The 18,448-nt window shown below is 47.2% G+C and overlaps 1 protein-coding gene and 1 long non-coding RNA gene across 11 annotated transcripts in view; one reads left to right on the top strand and one right to left on the bottom strand.

The window, feature by feature from the left end:
• Positions 1–18,448, top strand: part of Ntrk2 (neurotrophic receptor tyrosine kinase 2) — a 315,342-nt gene that overhangs the window by 260,547 nt on the left and 36,347 nt on the right. The window lies entirely within an intron of this gene.
• LOC134482662 (uncharacterized) lies at positions 522–15,128 on the bottom strand. 3 transcript variants are annotated; one of them, XR_010059035.1, is made up of 4 exons: positions 15,069–15,128; positions 5,380–5,545; positions 1,600–1,760; positions 522–743 (listed from the first exon to the last, which is right to left on the bottom strand). It is a non-coding gene; the product is annotated as an uncharacterized LOC134482662 (long non-coding RNA). The 3 variants fall into 3 exon arrangements; XR_010059034.1 differs by lacking the exon at positions 1,600–1,760; XR_010059036.1 differs by lacking the exon at positions 15,069–15,128 and having other exon boundaries at positions 522–1,760; positions 5,380–5,751.

The following is an 18,448-nucleotide window of genomic DNA, read 5'->3' as shown; positions in this document are numbered from 1 at the left end:
TGTCTCCCTCTTAATTTGCACTTTGATAGTTTTCTATGTTTAGGTCTAACATGGGTGTAGAATTAACATAATCTGTTGGTGACTAGAGAGGCCCAAACATCTGAGAGCCTTGCTTTTAAGCAGTGCTCTGCCCTGTGCTTTAGCATTATGTAGAAGCCATAAGGAATCCTATCCTTTAATCTACCCCTTAGTTAGAGTGAGGGAAAACATGAAGTATAAGTAAATTGACCCATGTTCTGCACTTAAGGATGCAGACAAAAGAAAATTATCAAAGCAAGGCCCTGTTCAGAATCCAAAACGTCAGTGTTACAGACAATGAACTAAGACATCACCACTGGATGCTCAATCCCAGCTTATGCCTAACAGAAGGAGACAATGTGCTGTGCTAAGCATCCCAGCCGACACAGCTGGGAGCCAGCCAACGCAGAGCTAACCACTGAACCATCTCATAGCTTGGCATATCTTTCCCTTGTTTGCCCATGACGGAGTACACAGGCCGATGAACTAGACCTGACACAGCGTGGAGGAAGAGCTTGGGTAATGTAAGGAACAGACAGGCAGATAAAAACTAGTCAGGACAGGCTGGAGAGACGGCTGTCCTTAAACTGAAGAGCAGTTGCTCCTCTCGCAGCAGGCCTTGGTGTGGGTTCCACTTGCCTAGGAGCTCTCAACCCTAACTCCAGTTTCAGGAGTCTCGTTGCCTTCTTCAGACCCTCTGGGGACTCCAGGAATGCACACAGCGCCTACAAATACATGCAGGGAAAAATAATCATACACATAAAATAAAATTAAATAAAAGTCTTTAAGTGTTTTTAAGTTTAAACAAAAAATAACTATCATACCTCGTTTAAGGAATATTTTTACCAAATACAAATATTTCTAGATAGAAAATTAGTAAGTAGACAAATTCACTCTAAAAATTATTTTAGTTTCTTATTATGCGGTGCACCAATGCTATTTCCTCTCTGAGAGGCTGCGTGAGGTACCTCCAGTTCTTCCTCCTTTCTTGATTTCCACACACAGGGCAGACCCTCACAAATCTGTGACCCCCTCGTTGGTTCACCCAAAAAGGTATTAAAACTCAGAGCATCTAACACCGTCAGAGTCAGCTCTTATGCATTTCCTTCTTCTAACAGGAGAGGGGCAGACAGCAAGCCTCCCATCTCTGAGCACCTGTTCAAACTGGTTCAGACCGGTTCAGAGCATTGCTGATGAAGATAGCCATTGGCAGGGGTGTGTCACTTTAGCTCTGTCCATGATTTGCCAGATCCGTGCTTGACTGGCTTGGACGTATGTGCCTCAGATGCCAGGGCCGCTGACCTTGGGAGGTGGAACTCGGGCTGTGAGATGTTCCCTCTCAGATGGGTGGTTAGCAGTAAGGACAGGAGGACTAAGATGGCCTCCAAAGAGCACGGTCATGGGACGGCTTCCTCTGCAGATGTATGTCTAGAACACTTGAAACTAAACCCAGTGTTCACTTCAAGGGAAAATCCAATATCTTCCTGAAAGCAAGACGTCCTTGGTGCTCTTGGCTCTCCTTTGAATGTGTCATTTCCCTTTTTTTTTTTTTTTTTTTTTTTGCCACAATGAAATACTTACACAATGACTCTTGACTTTCACATGAACAATTATAGCTCTTTCTAGTTGGGCTCTTTTGCTTAAAGTGGCTTCAGGGGGGAAAGTGATATCTTGTCTGTTCTTTGAAATCGTCTTCACTCCGCTCTCCCCTCAACACTTAGAGCATAGTTCAGAGGAACCGTCTGCCAGAGAGGAATCAGAACATTGAGTTCAGGCTAATTCTGTATTAGAAGAGATTTGCATAAATTATTTCAAGTTTCTAAGTTGGTTTAGTTTGTATCCAAGCTTTCCTAAGAACTTTTACTTACACTTGCAAGTTTTAGGAGGGTAAGGGGTAAGAGTTATCTCATTCATTCATTCATTCATTCATTTACTTAATAATCATTTATTCAGCACACATTTAAGAAACAAATAGTATACAGCATACTGAATACAAAAGGAGTCTTGAGAAAAGGTGCGTGGGCTCTGTGTGGACATCCCACCATAATGAGACAAGCCCTGCACTGGAGATGTGCACTGGGAACCCTAGGGAAGAAGCTATGGAAAATCAGACTGGAAGTCACAGAGAAGTGTTCAACCTGGGATTAATTTAAGATGGAAACACAAATAGTTCTATTGTCTAGAAGGCCTGAACAGGAAAACAATGGGGGAGACATAATAGAACGTAAGGAGGGACAGCAGGGTGGATATCATGGGTATGGCCAGGGAGCAGAGACTCCTTTGTTGTGCACCCAACAGGATTTGGGCTGTTAGCAAATTCCATAGGCCCTGTTGGGAATCCCTGTAGCTTTAGACTCAACTTTTGAGCTGAAAAGGAGCAATGGGAGGGTCTGCATCAGGAGGTGTATTCTGATATGTCCTTGGATCTGTGGAAACAGTCTCCTGCAAGGGTCAACATGCCCACCCCTTTGTCTATGTCTATATCATATATCATATATCTATATCTATCTAAACTATCTCTATCTTTATCATCTACCTATCATCTATCTATCATCTATCTATCTATCTATCATCTATCTATAATCTATCTATCTATCTATCTATCCATCTATCATCTATCTATCATCTATCTATAATCTATCTATTATCTATCTATCTATCTATCTATCTATCTATCTATCTATCTATCTATCTATCATCTATCTATAATCTATCTTCTATCTATCTATCCATCTATCTATCATCTATCTATCATCTATCTATAATCTATTATCTATCTATCTATCTATCTATCTATCTATCTATCTATCTATCTATCTATCTATCTATCTTTATCTCTATCTCTACATGTTCTGTCTGTAGTGGCAGCCATTACATTCTGCCTATGAGTCGAGAAAGAGCTAGCTCAGTGAGAGAGATCCACAGTCACGGGTCATTTTCCTTATGGAAGGAGCCCCCACAGCCTTCCATCTCTTACTGTGTCTGGTAACCTTTGACAAGAATCATGGGGTGCTGCAGAAGCTGGAGTACATGAGCTGGCCGGGAGATGCACCCGGGCCCTCTGTCCCACCCGCATTCCAGCTAAGGAAAAATGTTAGCAGGAGCAGAGTAAAATTCTATCTCCTGGGCTTCTTATTCATGAAGCCATCTGCCCATCCATTGTGCACACAGATGTACTGCGTGCTTGCCCCTTGGTGTAGGAGAGATACAGGAATAGGCAGCCTCTCCCAGTTTCTTAGACAGGGGAGAAGACTTGAGTCCTGGGAGGTCACCTTTCAGGTGCTTTCTCTTCCCACACTCCAAAAGTGGAGCTTTCAGGCCTCAGTCCTCTGTGCAATCTGTGTGACACAGCTCAGCCCATGCTCCTGTAAATTGACACCGGAGAGCCTTTGAGGCTGTAAAGGAAGGAGGGTCAGTGTTGCAGCCCTAAGGCGATGGTTCATGTCTCTGGTTTCCTGTGATCATGCTGGTTAGAAATGTATTTGACAAAGGCATCGGTGTGTCCCTAATGGCAGCCAAGCAGGTAGGAGTTGCTCCAAGCAGGTAGGAGTTGCTCTGGTCATGTGACAGGAACCAACGGGTAGGCAGGCAGTTCTGAAGACTCGGAGACCTTCTGATCTCAGAGCTACAGACCCTAAGTTCCTCCAGTCATGCCCTCCTGCCTTTAGTTGGCTGCTGTGACTGCAAACATCAAAGGTGAGGTCTGAGAAGGAAGGAGGGGGCCCCTCGGAAAGAGCACAAGCATGTGCCCACCGGAAACAATCTTTCCCCAAACACCTCACTTTAAAATTTTCATTTTATGCCCTGTTAGCCAAAGGTATGTTAGAATGAAGGGGTGAATTTACTCACAAAAACCCAGAGGAAAATTGGGATCTGAAAATGGGGGTCGGGGGTCGGGCAAAAGTGAACGACTTTGGCCTAAGAAACCTGTCATACTGACCCCATGTTCCGATAGTCTCTGTTCCTTCTTTGACTTGCGTTCCCACCTTGTAAATGGTTTAGAGAGAATACATCAAAGTGGTTCATAGGCTTAGATTAAGACAGCAGTCCTAGGAGTCTTTGGTCTTTCACAGGCAGAGGCTGCAGAGGCTTTTCCTCTGACATCGAAAATTCTGCTCTCAGACAGCTTGACAATGAAGTGCCTCCCGGGTTCCCTCATTGCTGAATTCTTGGATTTTGCGCCTTGAGGTTTTCATCGCTTTGGGTCTTTATCGATTTCGTACATCGCTTGCGCCCCTCCCCATTGCACAGATCAGCAAGCCGTGCGTGCTGTCTGTATCCTGCTTCCCCTGATCCTTCTACTTCGGAAGGTGTCGGCTGCTGTGTCTTCCATTCCCGCAGGGTCTGGCTTCGCTGTGTTCCTAGCAGTCTCTCCATCCTTCCCTGGTTTCTGCGTCTATAGGCTCAGCGGGAGGCTTTTCCTATCTCAGCCATGTCTCTCTCACTTCAAGGGATGAAACAGTCATAGCGGATATTTCAGGATATTTCAGGTGTTTCGCTGACCATGATCTGCATACATCTCAGCCAACTCCATTTTCTCTTCTTCTGGGTGCACATCTTTCTGGACACTTTGGACAGGAAGCCAGACACTGTGACTTCCTTATTGACTGCTCAGTGGTCTTGTGTTTCCAATGAATACTTCTGACCGTTGTCCAGGCATGCAGCTACATTTCCCGAGGATGATTTTATATTTTGTGTGCCGATTCTTTTTTTTTTTTTTTTTGGTTCTTTTTTTCGGAGCTGGGGACCGAACCCAGGGCCTTGCGCTTCCTAGGTAAGCGCTCTACCACTGAGCTAAATCCCCAGCCCCTGTGTGCCGATTCTTGAAGTCTCCTGGGCAAGGCGAAGAGTGTTGGCAACTTTAGGTAGGGCCTACCCCGGATTCCTGGAAGCGTGAAGCGTCCACTCTGCTCTGTGGGGGCCAGCGCGACTCCTCGATCCGTGTGAGCACCTGGTGCCATGGCCTCCAGATTCTTTCCCAAGGACCAGGTTCTCACGGGCAACCTGGTGCTTCAGTTGAGTTTGGTACGTCTTGGTGGGAGCATATGCCATGTCAGATCACAGCATGATAGAAAAAAATAGAAAGGAAAGGGTGGTGCAAGGTAAAGAAATACACAAGGGGGGAGCAGGGGAAGGGAGAAGGGGAGAGGGAGGGGAGGGAGACAGAGAGAGAGATAGAGAGATAAAGAGAGGGAGTGTGTGTGTGTGTGTGTGTGTGTGTGTGTGTGTGTGTGTGTGTGTGTGTATCTTGCTCTATTACTGTCCCTGGGAGCCCGCAGGTTGACAGTGAAGTTTAGCCATCTTGTGGAACCTTCAGTGAACTAGACTCGAGCACTCTCTGGACTCCCCATGACCACTTACCGTCTTTACATTCATTAAGTATAGTGGAAACGGGGTTTATATTTAGGTTGCTTGGAAGGAGGAGGGTTCATCTCTGTTACTTCATCTTTCCTCAAAGCAGGAGGCGGCTGCTATCTCTCTGTGATGGCCGTGTCATCTCAAGGCCCATCAGTGATCTACTTACAACCTGCAGTAAAGAGAAACACTATCTCTCATCTTTTATCTTAAAAAGAAAAAAAAAAAACAGTTACTTCCTGTGAAGGCCCCCCCACCTCCTTTTTAATTAAATAACTTGCATTTACATAATACTTCTACAATTAAAGTTTTTCTGCCTACACAAGGTTATTACTTAAGTAGGAGAGATTTTTCTCTGTCTCCAGTGAGTAGTGAACAGAGAGGGAATTATCTCAACCTCGTTGCTACTCTGAGAAATTTCTCAGGCTCAAATGTAAACTGGTTCAAGAAGGCACTGGAAAGCTGTGTGGGCAGAAAATATCAGTATGTGCCGTATATCAGCATCTTAGAGTCTCTCGGATTTCCTCAGATTTCCTTCTGTGCTCATGCCCTGGAAGCTCTGGATAGATGAATGGCTGGATTAACTTGAGATAGCATTCCACACACACACTTCTTAACTGCGTTTCTTCAAGACATGTTCTGTTCCCTAAAGAAAATCTACCTAGAAGAAGACACATGAATGATTCAGTCTGATATTAAGCAGGGAGATACACGCTGTATAGAAAAAAAAAACTGAATTTGGAGGAGTCAAGGGGGAAGATCTCTAAAATTCTATGGGGAAATAAATTGGCTGAGTTTTGAAGGGAGAAAAGTTCAGGTAGGGTTGTTAGTGACCTCGAAAACTATTTCCTGTGACTGGATCTGTGATCCACACCTAAGGCCAAAGGGTTCTTGTGGGCAGCACACACGTTCTGATACTAAACTCCAAGTGCCACAAGCACACCAGACTCTTGCTGATCACCCTAACAGGAGCTTTCAGAAAAGAGCGGTCCATATTCTTCTTCCAAAGCAAGGATGCTGCCCACTGCAGGAGGTTCCCATAGTGTCGGTCCTCAAGAGGTTACTTCAAACCTGCCCCTGCTCTGTCTGTCTGCCCGTTAGACACTGCGAAGTCGACAGAGGTTATCACAGCAACCTGTCCTACCAACCTAGCAACCAGGTGATAACATCAACGGAGCAGAATTGGTCCTCTGCTGTGTGACAGGGGCGTCACACGCTGGCGGTCCTGCGGCGGACACAGCTTAGCAGAAGCTTAGAGAGAGTCTGAGGGATCTCACATTCCAGACAGAGTGAGGCTTACGCTGGGCCACAGAAAAATATTTAGCTGAGGTTGAAGGACAGCACAGTCAGCGATGTGCTTGCCGGGTAGGCATGAGGAACGGAGTCTGACCCTCAGATTCTGTGATTAAAAGGAAGATGGGAAGAGCTGGGCACATGTCACACATTCATAATCTCACACTGGGAAGCTAGAGAGCCCTGGCCTCCACACGGATAAATACATGAATATAGACAAACACACACACACACACACACACACACACACACACACACACACACACGCATACATATATGCAAAGGGGGCAAAGTAAAAGAATTTTCAAACAAAATCCCCTCTGAGCTCTGATGGGAAAGAAAATCCCTCTTGAACATATGATCTTACCCGCTCCTCCCCACAAATAAATTTTCAAACTTGACACAGGCGTGGATACCGGGGAGCTTGTTTCTTTGCTCAGTTTGGAAACTTCTCCCTGGACCTCCACATCTCGACTTAAATTGAAACTGTGCGACTGCTCTTAATTACCAAGCTTCCAAAACTGGCCCCGAAGCCAGGCTCCTTGTCACAGGCTTGTGATCCTCACTACTTAGAAGATCAAAGTGGAAGGAGAGGAAGGTCAAGACCTGCCTGGGCTCCAGGAGGAACTCAGGTCCAGCCATGCCACTTAATGAGCGCCTGCCTCAAAATAAGAATTCCAGAAAGCTGGGACTGTAGCTTCAGGCAGCCGGAGCGGAGCCTGCACTAGCCAATACTACCCTTAGTGGGGAAAGGTCACATGCTGTTAGGAGTTTTCTCAAATGTGACGCTTTATTTTCCTGCTGGAGATGGCGTTCCAGCCACAATACAGTTTTAGGACTTCCGATGAGAAAGGTCTTTGGATTTTAGTCATCACCGTTCAGCCACACCCAGCTGCTGTTTTCCAGAAGCCCCAAACCTTCTATTTGCATCACTTTGTGAATGAATCTTGCTTGAGTCTCCCCTCCCCTCCACGCACAAACACATACACACACACCCCTGTCCTTGTCTGTGAGGTGACTCTGGCTCATTCTCTAGTTAGGTATTGTGCTAGACATCCCCAGAGTAGCGAGTGAGCTGTGAGCTGCCGCTGGATGCAGATGCTTTCTTCCAGAGCAGCGGGGCCTGAGCTCTCTGCCCAGCAGTCTAGGCAGACCCCTGCTGGCCGCCTCTGTCTCTGCAGGGTTGTGTCTGTGTGGGTGACTGGTGGGGCCTTGCACTAGAAAGAGGCTCGCGAAGAGTGAAACAGCTTGTCAAGGTATCCTTGTGGGTGTCTGTATTGAAGTGTCACAGTACGAAGGCTTTTTATTAGCAGTTATTTTAGAAGCTGAACACCGAAACGGAACAGTTTCTTCCCTACATGGCACTTCCAGGCTGGCTGCCTCCCTCAACACCCTACGACAGCACCAGCCTTCACATAAGGGGGTGGAGAACATGACGCTGGATCCTTTGACGGTGGAGCCAGGCTATGTGGCCCACGCCCTGAGCCCTGGAGATAATTTGGTTCATTCACATGTTTCTGATGACGGGATGCAGCCGCGGGGGCTGCGGAGGATGGGGCCTCGTGCGTTGCCTTTGCGCACAGCCCCAGAACCTTCCTGTTTTGAATGGGTTTGGAGGGATGGGTGCCCCGTGTGAAGGGCAAAGGAGAAACCCGGGCCAGTTAAGCCTGGTGCGGGTGTCCTTTAGGACTTTTTTGGCTTATGACTAAATTCTTCACAGCTCTCTCCTAGCACGGAGCAGGTTCTCTCTACAAAACTCAGTAGGCGGGGCTGGGGATTTAGCTCAGTGGTAGAGCGCTTACCTAGGAAGCGCAACGCCCTGGGTTAGGTCCCCAGCTCCGAAAAAAAGAACCAAAAAAAAAAAAAAAAAAAAAAAAAACAAAAAAAAAAAAAAAAAAAAAAAACAAAACTCAGTAGACTTTTTTTGTAAGGAACAATTTTGCCCCGAGAAGACTCCCTTTGTTGTTTTAGAGAATTGATTCTGGATCTTGGAAGGAAGGGTATTCATGCTACCTTAATATCTCAGCTTGAAAGGGAGCCATCTCAGCCACCTGGTTTCGTTTCAGTGCTTCAATTTTTTTTTGAGACAGTGTCTTACCAGGTAGCTAGCCCTCCAGTTCCTCATCTTCTTGCCTCGGCATCCAAAATCACAGACGTGTTGCCCCTCCTACACCTGGGTTTTGATGATGCACATGAAGAAAATAGTATTCAGAGCAGCAAGGTCACCTCCTGAGGAGTCCTGGCATCTTTTGAGGTTACTCCCCACCCCCAGGAGGTGGAAAGGGGTAACCTTCAAGGTCATTACAAGGTGACTTTGAGTCGTTTCTAATATGATACATGAGTCGTCCATCACACAGAGGCCCGGATCTGTCTGCTCTGCTGTTATGTGGGCACAGTGTGATGTGACTTCGGCTCATTGGATCAACTTCTCTGACCCTCATTTCCAAGTTCACCCAAGCAGAAATGTCCATTCTGCCTGCTGCCTTATGCCGCTGTGAGGGCACTATGGGGGCTACAAGGTGGGAATGTGGCTGTCACAGGATAAACTGTACACACAGTAGAATATGCTAGATTTAGGTGACAAAGGACAGGGCTCAGGTCTTCAGTACTTTGGAAAGGACCGGAGACCCCTGCTACAGCATAACAAATAAAATAGACGAGATTACAAAATAACGCCATCAAGTAGAAGCAGGGCTATCCATCTTAAACGGTGATGTGCACTATGAGTAAAGCATTAAGTGGGACCTGGGGGTGAATATGAAGTGATGGGCATAGAGGACATTTTGGAATTCGTGTAGCAGTGACGGCGTGACATTAAGTCACCAGGTTATATGGACATTATGTTTGGATATTCCGCTGACACTACCACGGTTTGTTGCCTGTATTAAGGGCTGAAAGAAACACCGGACTCAGAGATGAATCAGGCGTAAGCGCTGACTTTGTTCATAGAATCCCCGTGAATCAAATCCGCAGAACACACCAGGGTCTGTGTGTTACCAGCTCAGTAGCCCTATGCTTGAACATTGCCCAACAGTGCTCGTTACAGAAGTGCCATGAATCTCTACTAGCTAGGAGCCTGCCCCAAGACCTGATGACAAGGACATGGGGTAGCACAGTAGTCAGACCGGGCAGACCCTGCAGCTGAGACTGAATGAGCTCCCGGAGTTCTAAAGGCTCAACTTCTTCATCTTTTACATGTTAGTAGCAATGGTACTTTTGCCAGGCCGCCTGTGTGAATCCATGGCCCTCAGGCACTGCCCGTCTTGCAATAGGTAGTTATTGTGCCAGCTCTCCTTGCTGTAATTATACATGCGCATAGGAAGAGGGTATCTCATAAATCAACACCAGAATAGGGGACCGACACTGGACAGCCTGGTGTTAAACAGGGCATGCCCACGCTCAGCTTGATTAGCTGAGTCCAGGCCATATTTCTCCACCTCTCCTTCATACTACAAGGACCCTTGCCAAGAGCTAACTGAAACCAGTACATTGCCTGCCCAAGGCTGTCCCTTAGCCTCTCTCCCATTAGGGCACCTATAAAGATCCAGACGGTTGTCATAGCTTCCTTTTGATGACTCCCCACCCCTTCATCATTGCTACCCTCTCTAGCAGCACTCGGACATCTTTCTACATCCAGTGTTAAGGATTCAGTGTGGAGCAAAGCTCTAATCTAGTTATGAGAACGCACTCTCTGGAAGCTGTGCCATTCTCTGTCTACCTTCTCCTTCGTGTCACTCCATCCACTGCCTTGCTCCTGCTACATGCAAGAACACCAGACTTAACGGTGTTCAGGGGTAAGGACTGGACTGTCACGGAGCTGTGATGACTCCAGGTGCACACTTCTTTATAAGACGGGCCCTATTTTAAAGAGGACTTCACTTCTTTCTGCCTTTCCTAGACTGCCAAACATTCTAGATAGAACAGAGAGAATTGTTGAAACGTATCCGACGAATACCATGCACCATTGACCTTAGACGCGGGGTGTTAGGGAGGAAAAGGTGGGCAAAAGGCATCATGGCCTTGTAGAGAAGCTTGCATTGACAAATAACCCACAGATGCACACCAGATACTACGGTGAGTGGTGTGGTACAATCCGTAAGAACCGGTAAGGGGTGGGGGATGTGGCCTCGTGTGAGTGCTGGGAAGCCCGCAGAGAGCATCTCTGAGAGGAGGCTTGCATGTTGGGCTAAGTCAAAACACACAGAAAGTTGCCTCGAAGCAAAGGAAGAAAAGGATGGGAAAGGAGAGTGAAGCATGCTGGGACAGATCAAGCGCTGAAAGCCCGCTGGGACAGAGCATGCGCAAAGCCCTGCTGGCGGGGAGGGGCTCCAAGTCCCAGCCTCTCACTAGTGTGCTTGTCCAAGAAGCACTGGGATTCCCCTGCGAGTTTGGAGAAAGATGTCTTCCGGATATAGAGGTTGTGAGCCGAAGGCGAAAGAGTTCTTGCTGACCCGAGGAGGGAGATGCTGATAGGGACAGCCATGAGAGTCCTGGAGACAGGCAGGGTAAAAAGGACGTAGGAGCTTTGGAGGAGGCAAAGCCACAGGACTTGAAAGGCAGACCGGGCCTAGAGAAGACAAAACAGGAAGATGTTGAAGCATGAAACAGATCTGACCATCTAACAGGGCAGCGGTGTACTGTGGCCTGGATTTGGGCTGGGCTGGGAGTGGACTAGTGACATTTGTGGAGGTTTTGAAGCCACCTGCAGTTTCAAACATGTCTTTAAGAAGCAAGGGGACACTCCACTCCGAGGAATGTGACCAGGAAGGGTAGAAGCAGGCATTGGGCAAGAGGGCTGAGGAGAATATGGGCGCTGATACAAGAAAAGCTTTCCAGTGAACTGGATGGCGGTCTTCTGCCCGGTGGGGTGGGGGTGGGGGACTGACTCCAGAGACCGGGACTGCAGCTGCTACGCTGTCCTCCCCTGGCAGATTCCACACACTAGAAAGAGGAGTCGCCTCAGAGTGAGAGCCTGTGGGCTGACTCAGGGATGGAGGACCTGCATCACTGAATGGCAAGTGTGAGCTTCACAGGCTGGTGTAGAAAGGGCTCCGTGTTCCATGGACTGTGTCCTACGGAGCCTGGAGACTGTGAAGAGACCTCAGTGACCGCTGCTGTGAACAGGTGGCCCTGGTCACATCTGCTTATGTGTGCCGCAGTCATTGATGTAGCCACCGATATCAAGTGAACCATATGATGAGAACCATCAGACCTAGATGTGTGATCTATAACCCAATACTGCAAAACACGGGTACATTTTCACGGTCTCCTTTGATAATAGATAACGGCTACCAATGTGAATGTTTAATGCGTCGTTACAATACGCTTTTATTTCTTCAGTTTGGGGGGTTTTGTGTGATTAAGACTTTTAGACTCTAGCTACACAGTTCTGTGAGTTTTCTGATAATGAAAATTAGCTACGATATTCTCATGTCTATAAACTCACTTTAGCCCAAACCAAAGGTGGTGCCCTCTACTGGTCTTTGGAGCACAGGGAAGGTTGACCAGTTCTGTGCTTCTAACTCGCTCTGCAGTGAGCCATGACTGCACACTTCTTTCAGCCTTGTCAAACTCCATCAGAGCCTCTAGTAGCATTGGGGATGTGTACCTGGGTTAACATCTCACTGATTTATGACAGGAGTGCTTAAGTAGTCCAAAGACCATGCCTTACAGTTTCTCCTCCTCCCGGAGAAGGGAATGCTCCCGTGTGGACTGTCTTGAGATGCAAGTGACTGGGAGCCATGAGGTGCATGGGCTGAGGGAGGCGGGAAAATGGCAGGCAAGGTTACTCTTGATTCAGCAGTTGACACCTCTCTATTCTCCAAGCTCAGAGCAAAACTCACCAACTTAACCACAGAGCCACCATTCATCCCACGGTGCATTTGACCACAGCAGTCTTTCCTTGTTGTCCACTTGGTACTGGAAGACCATATGACCTCCAGTTCTCCTTCAGAAATGCACAAGAGCTAAACGGGAATCCGCCACAGTGGCAGATGGCTCTGAACGTCCTCTACGGGCATGAGCGGGTTTGGGTCTCAGCTCATGATGCCGTTTTCACGGCAAGGTAGGTCCCACGGCATAGGCCTCTGCTTTCAGTTGCAGCCTTCACAGACCGTTGTGTGCACCTGAGCAGCCACCACCAGGAGCGATGCTCCATTCCCTGCTCGCCAAGATGGACTGGGAGAGACCCTTGGAAATATTACCGCTAAGCAAAATAAACCCTCCCTAGCTTAGACTTCTACCAGGCATGTTGTCCCAGCAACACTAAAGAAGCTAACCCAGGTGGTCTCCGTGAACCCTGGCACTACATCCCAGACTCCTCATTTCCAAACACGTACACCTCCAAACCCTTTCAAGTAACGCTGAGTGCCATCCAGCTGACCAAGGGAAAATGGGCCTCTCTGGGTCCCCATTTTAGAGGCCCGACTGACAAAAGGCAAACAGTGTTTGTGGGATCCAAATATTTAGCTCCACAATTCCAAGCTAATGTTCAGTTCCACTTATTAAATGCAAAAAAAAAAAAAAAAAAGAAAGAAAGAAAGAAAGAAAAAAACCACCAACTAGCAACCACCACCACCAACAAACCAACTCTTTTCTTCGAAGAGTTTTGTGATGATCATTTCTTAGAGAATTTAGAAAACTTACAAAGTTGGGGGGGGAGGAGGGGACAGGGAGAGAGAATGAGGTAGAGAGAAGAGGGGAAGCTGCAAATTGTGTTCTGTAGAAGGCAAAGTCCTGCTTACTAATATTTTTAAATATTCATCTCTTTATCTCCTGTGCATGACCAAGCCCCGTGAGTGACTCAGAGTGTTTCCTCCAGATCCGTTCTGCCTCCCGGCCATACCCATGAGAGGATGAGACCGCCTTATCTTCCCTTTCCCTACCAGGACACTACCCTGCATTAGCCAAAGAAATGTATTTAGTCGGAAGCCAGACATTCGGGAATTGTTTTGTTTTAGGGGTCCCTCCCATGGAAGAATAGGAAATGACAAAGGAATCACAAGGTGTCTAAGCCACACCTCCTCAGTGACAGCCAAATACGCTATCACACACAGATCGTGCAGATCAGAATTACCTATGCTCAGCAGGGCCTCCGAGGTGAGACCCACGTCTTCACTGAACAACAGACAGGAGAGTGTGTGCCTTCCTGTTTAAAGTAAGCTAAACAGTGCTAGTGCAGTTTGCAAATGCCTCGGTCTTAGAGATCCTAATTTACAGCTCGTTCAATGCCTTGTCCACTTAAAGCTCAAGAATTATCTCCTCCTCCTTCTCTTCTTTCTTCCTCTTCCTTCTCCTTTTCCTGTTCGTCCTCCTTCTCCTTCTCTTCCCACTCCACCATCTCCTCTTCCTCTTTCTTTCTCTTTCCTCTTTTCCTCTTTCCTTTCTTTCCTCTTTCTTTCTACCACTTAGAAGCATTCAGGACTATACTCTTTCTACCTTCCACAACTCTCTTATTAAAAGTCAGCACCTTCTGTTGTTCCAGTGTGGAAACTGAGGCAGCGGAAGAGATGTGTGAGTTCAATGATTTGGGACTGTGATTTTTTTTTTCCCAGACACCTGCCCCCTTGACTTTCCCACTGGGTTTAGAAAGCAACCTCCCTCCCCCTCACCTCTTCCTCTTGTAGGCCAACTAAGAATACCAATGCAGATAGAGGTTTGTGTCGGTCACCTTTGCCCTATGCCTACTGGCTGGGCTTTCCCCAGCAGGTTCGAGAAATCCACCAGCAGCTTGGGAGTTAAGGGAAGCGGGCCTGGGCATGGCCTGGGTGTGGCGCATGTCCAGGAAAGAACACTAGAAATGGGGAGAGCACTGTGGGAAAAAAAAAACCAAAAAACAAAAAACAAGAAACAACAACAACAAAAACCAGTCCCTTGACTGAGACCAGGATGTCCTGAGCTCTGTCCTTGAGCTGCCTGGGGCTGCGTCTTGGCAGTGCCTGGAGCCACTCACTGCCCGAGGCACTCTGGGAGCATCTTGGAAGAGGGTGGCTCTCCTGAGTTAGCACACAGGGCTGCCCGCAAAGGACGGCCACCCAGGGGGAGTTCTCACAGGACGGCAGGCTCCATTGAGGAGTGGTCAACCAAATACTCCCAGCCCAGCACTCAGAAGAAGGCAAGCTTTTCGTTGCTCCTCCTCCTTTCCCCAAAATGCTAATCACCTCTTGTCCTTAGAATAAGGAAGATGGGTTGCTAGGCAACTACTTCTAAACAAGTCCCCCCCAAGCCCCCGCCCATTTTTCCTGACCCCTGGGACAATAAAGACTTTTCAGCAAATGGAACCGAGATGGGGGGAAAAAAGTAGAATCGGACATTGCAGAGGCCGGTGCCTGGAACACGGGAAGAAAGTATAATATTGATAGGTTTTGTTCTGAGCAGACGGAAGGGGATTTCACTTTACTCACGTGCTCACGGAGTCAAGAGAGCCAAGGCAGGCAACAACGTGACAGCCATTCATGGCTCCCAGAGTGTGACGTCATAACCGGTCCATTAGGAGCCTTGGGAACCTGTGTTTCTGTCCGTATAACAAGGTCTCCCATTACCAGGCTTTTACAATAGTCTTTTTTTCCCCTCATATTTTGCTGTATCCTGTGGTTGTCTTAGTAGGGAACAGGTAGTGCACAGAAGTTGCACGATGAAAACAGATTTGGATGAAAGACTGCCTGCTAGGGTAGGGTGTAGAGGAGCTTATGGAAAAGCACAAGGTACAGGACCTTCTACACCTTGGTCTGAAGGTACGAGGACAGGCAGTGGCCCCAGAAAGAAGCAGGCCATAAGTGGACTGAACCAACTGTATTTGCTCAGATCACCATAACAAAATACCATGGGCTAGATGGCATAAACTCCAGAAATACCCTTTGTCACAGTTGGGATGGTTAAGGTCAGAGTGCCAAGACAGCTAAGGGCTATCTTCACGACTTACTGATATCGGCCACCCTACTGTGTGTCCACCCTACTGTGTGTCCACGCAGTAAGCAGCCCCGCCGCCATCTCTTTGGGGAAGAGTTGCATTGGATTAGGGTTCTGAAACCCTATGACCTCATCCATCCATAGTCACCTCTTTAGATGGGCCATCTGCCATGCAGTCACTCGGGGACTTACAGTGTCAGATAGGAATTGGATCTGAATACCACTAAGCTCAAAGTCAATACTCCAAAAGACCATAGTTGTAGGAGCCTGAGGGACTAGAGTATCTGTCTGGAATACAGTATTTTAATCTACATATTCATGCAAGGCCTGATGTTATTCCAACTTCTTACATCCAACTAAAACATTGGAAGGTCAGCTGACTTGTGTAGGGAATAACCACGAAGGACACATGCTGGAAAGCCTTAAAAAGAAAGCCCGTGGCTTCCAAAACACCATATACACGTCCAATTGTTATCAACCCTCAGGCTTTCCTTGGCTTTTGTCCACCTTAAATGTTTTTTATGGGTAGAAACAATGTTATTAAAACACTCTGAGATTCAAAGGGGGAAATTAAATCATTCCTAAACCCACACGATTGTATATCTGTGTACTGATACATGCTATTTTCTTATATGTTTGTGTGTAACTATTGGTGTAGATATAGGGACATACAAATGCTGGCACATGTGTGTGCACATTCCTGTGCACTTACGAAAAGCTCTTGTTATTCACAGCATGTGAGTCCCACAACGTCACTGAAAATTGAGGTGGTGAGTCTGAGATTCTACCTGGGTTTAATGCAGGTTAAATTGTCACCTCAGGTCCTCATGATTCTGTCATCTTTTTAGTGTTAGCAAGCTTCTTACTTAATGTAGGCTTGTCCTTAATTCACGATAGCTGAACTTAATGCTTCGACCTCACAGTGGTTGGTGCAGAAGAAGATTCACTTAGCAGAAACCATATAATTTCACATTTTGAATTGGATAATTTCCCAGGCTGGAGACCAAGTACACTTCTCCTATGATGCAGGGCAATGAACTACAGTTCTCCAACTGGCCAGGCACCCACTAGAGGACATGCCCTACATGACTAAAGTTGGGAGTTCTGAAGGTTGGGGATACCAAATGTGCTGTGTTTCCAGGTAATGACCTGAAAAGCTGAGACCCAACTCGGAAGCCAGGGACACCAGTGTTGCAGATTCATAGATACTAAACGGGAAGAGGGTGGGGTAATGCAGTGAACACAGATCATGCCAGAACTATGTAGATTTAATGCACATATTTTTCTGTAAGGCGCACTCCAGCTTTCTTGGCCTTTGGAACTGGAGGCTATAACTCACCACTGCTTGGAGACCATTTTTAACAGCAAAATAATTAACAGAGTCTCAAACAATACAGGATGAATGGTACTAAGTACCTCTTGGTACTAAGTACTTCTTGAAAGGGACACTTGGTAGAAAGCCCAGAGAAGATTGTCTCAGTGTCCCCGAGGTTTGCTAGAATGCCCATGCCAGGTAATTCAAGTTTTAACTGTCCTGAGCATGACTGCGAATGCCTGAGAAAGCACTATGACTATTCATTTGGAGGTTACCAGCCAACTTTATGAAGCAAACAAATCTTCAAATGCACAGTGTGAGTAATGAAGGCTTACTCCTTCGACTCCGATACATACCAGCCACACATGCTCCAACCTTACCTTCGCTCTCACAGCCAGCATTCAGGCTTTGTGCCTGGCCCGTTTGGTAGCCTTTCCCATCAGTACAATGTATCATTACATTTTTAAAAAAGATTTATTTATTTTATGTATATGAGTACACTGTAGCTGTCTTCAGACAACCAGAAGAGGGCATCGAATCCCATTACAGATGGTTGTGAGCCACCATGTGATTGCTGGGACTTGAACTCAGGACCCCTGGAAGAGCAGTCAGTGCTCTTATCCGCTGAGCCATCTCTCCAGCCCCACATCATTATATTGTTATTGGCCAAATAACTTCACCCCATCCAGTTAAGTAGCCCATTATTAGCCTACGTATTCTTTGTCACTAGATCTCCAGATATTTCTCTTTCATACCATTTTACCTGGCAGCAGGGGGCATGGGTCTGTGTCGAGCTATTGTCCCCTGTTCAGCTCCATGACTTTGGACCGGTTCGCTGAAGTGGGGCCCTACCTTCATCCCAGCCCAGGGCAGAGCCCTTTGCCTGGGGTATCACAGGGAGGGCTTGGATAGCGAGTTCAGAATGGGGCATCCAAGTTCAAATGCTGAGTGTGAGCCTCAGAGCGAACTACAGAAGTAGCTAAGGGATGAGGCAGGGCTCAAGGGCTCAAGACAGAACTCAGTCCAAAGTGATCACTGCAGCGCCCCCTGCTGGGCATTCCTGTCACTGCTAGAGCTGTCTCTGGCAGCACAAGTGCGTCATCCATGGGAACAAATGCTAAAGACACCACGTCTCTCTCCTGCCCATTTGACTTTGCTTTTTCAGTCACACTTTCTGGTTGCGTGTTGTTACTGTCAATGTTTTTCTTGAGGCAAAGCTGAAGTAAGTATTTATTCCGGGCTGGCCTTGAACTCGTGACCCTCTTGCCTAAGGGGCTGGGATTACAGGAATGTACCTACCTCAGTATAGACCTTATTGGGTGGTAGATGTCTTAGTTAGGGTTTCCACTGCTGTGAAGAGACACCGTGATCAAAGCAACTCTTATGAAGGACAACATTTAACCGGGGCTGGCTTACAGTTCAGAGGTTCAGTCCAGTATCATCACGGTGGGAGGCACAGTAGCATCCAGGCAGGCATGGTGTTGGAGGAGCTGAGAGTTCTACATTTGATCCAGGAGAGGACTGCCTTCAGGCAGCTAGGAGGAGGGTCTCCAAGCCCAC

Source organism: Rattus norvegicus, chromosome 17, assembly GCF_036323735.1.
Source record: "Rattus norvegicus strain BN/NHsdMcwi chromosome 17, GRCr8, whole genome shotgun sequence".
Classification (NCBI taxonomy): domain Eukaryota; kingdom Metazoa; phylum Chordata; class Mammalia; order Rodentia; family Muridae; genus Rattus; species Rattus norvegicus.
The sequence above is the reverse complement of the archived record's forward strand: the minus strand, read 5'-3'. Positions and strand labels throughout refer to the sequence as shown.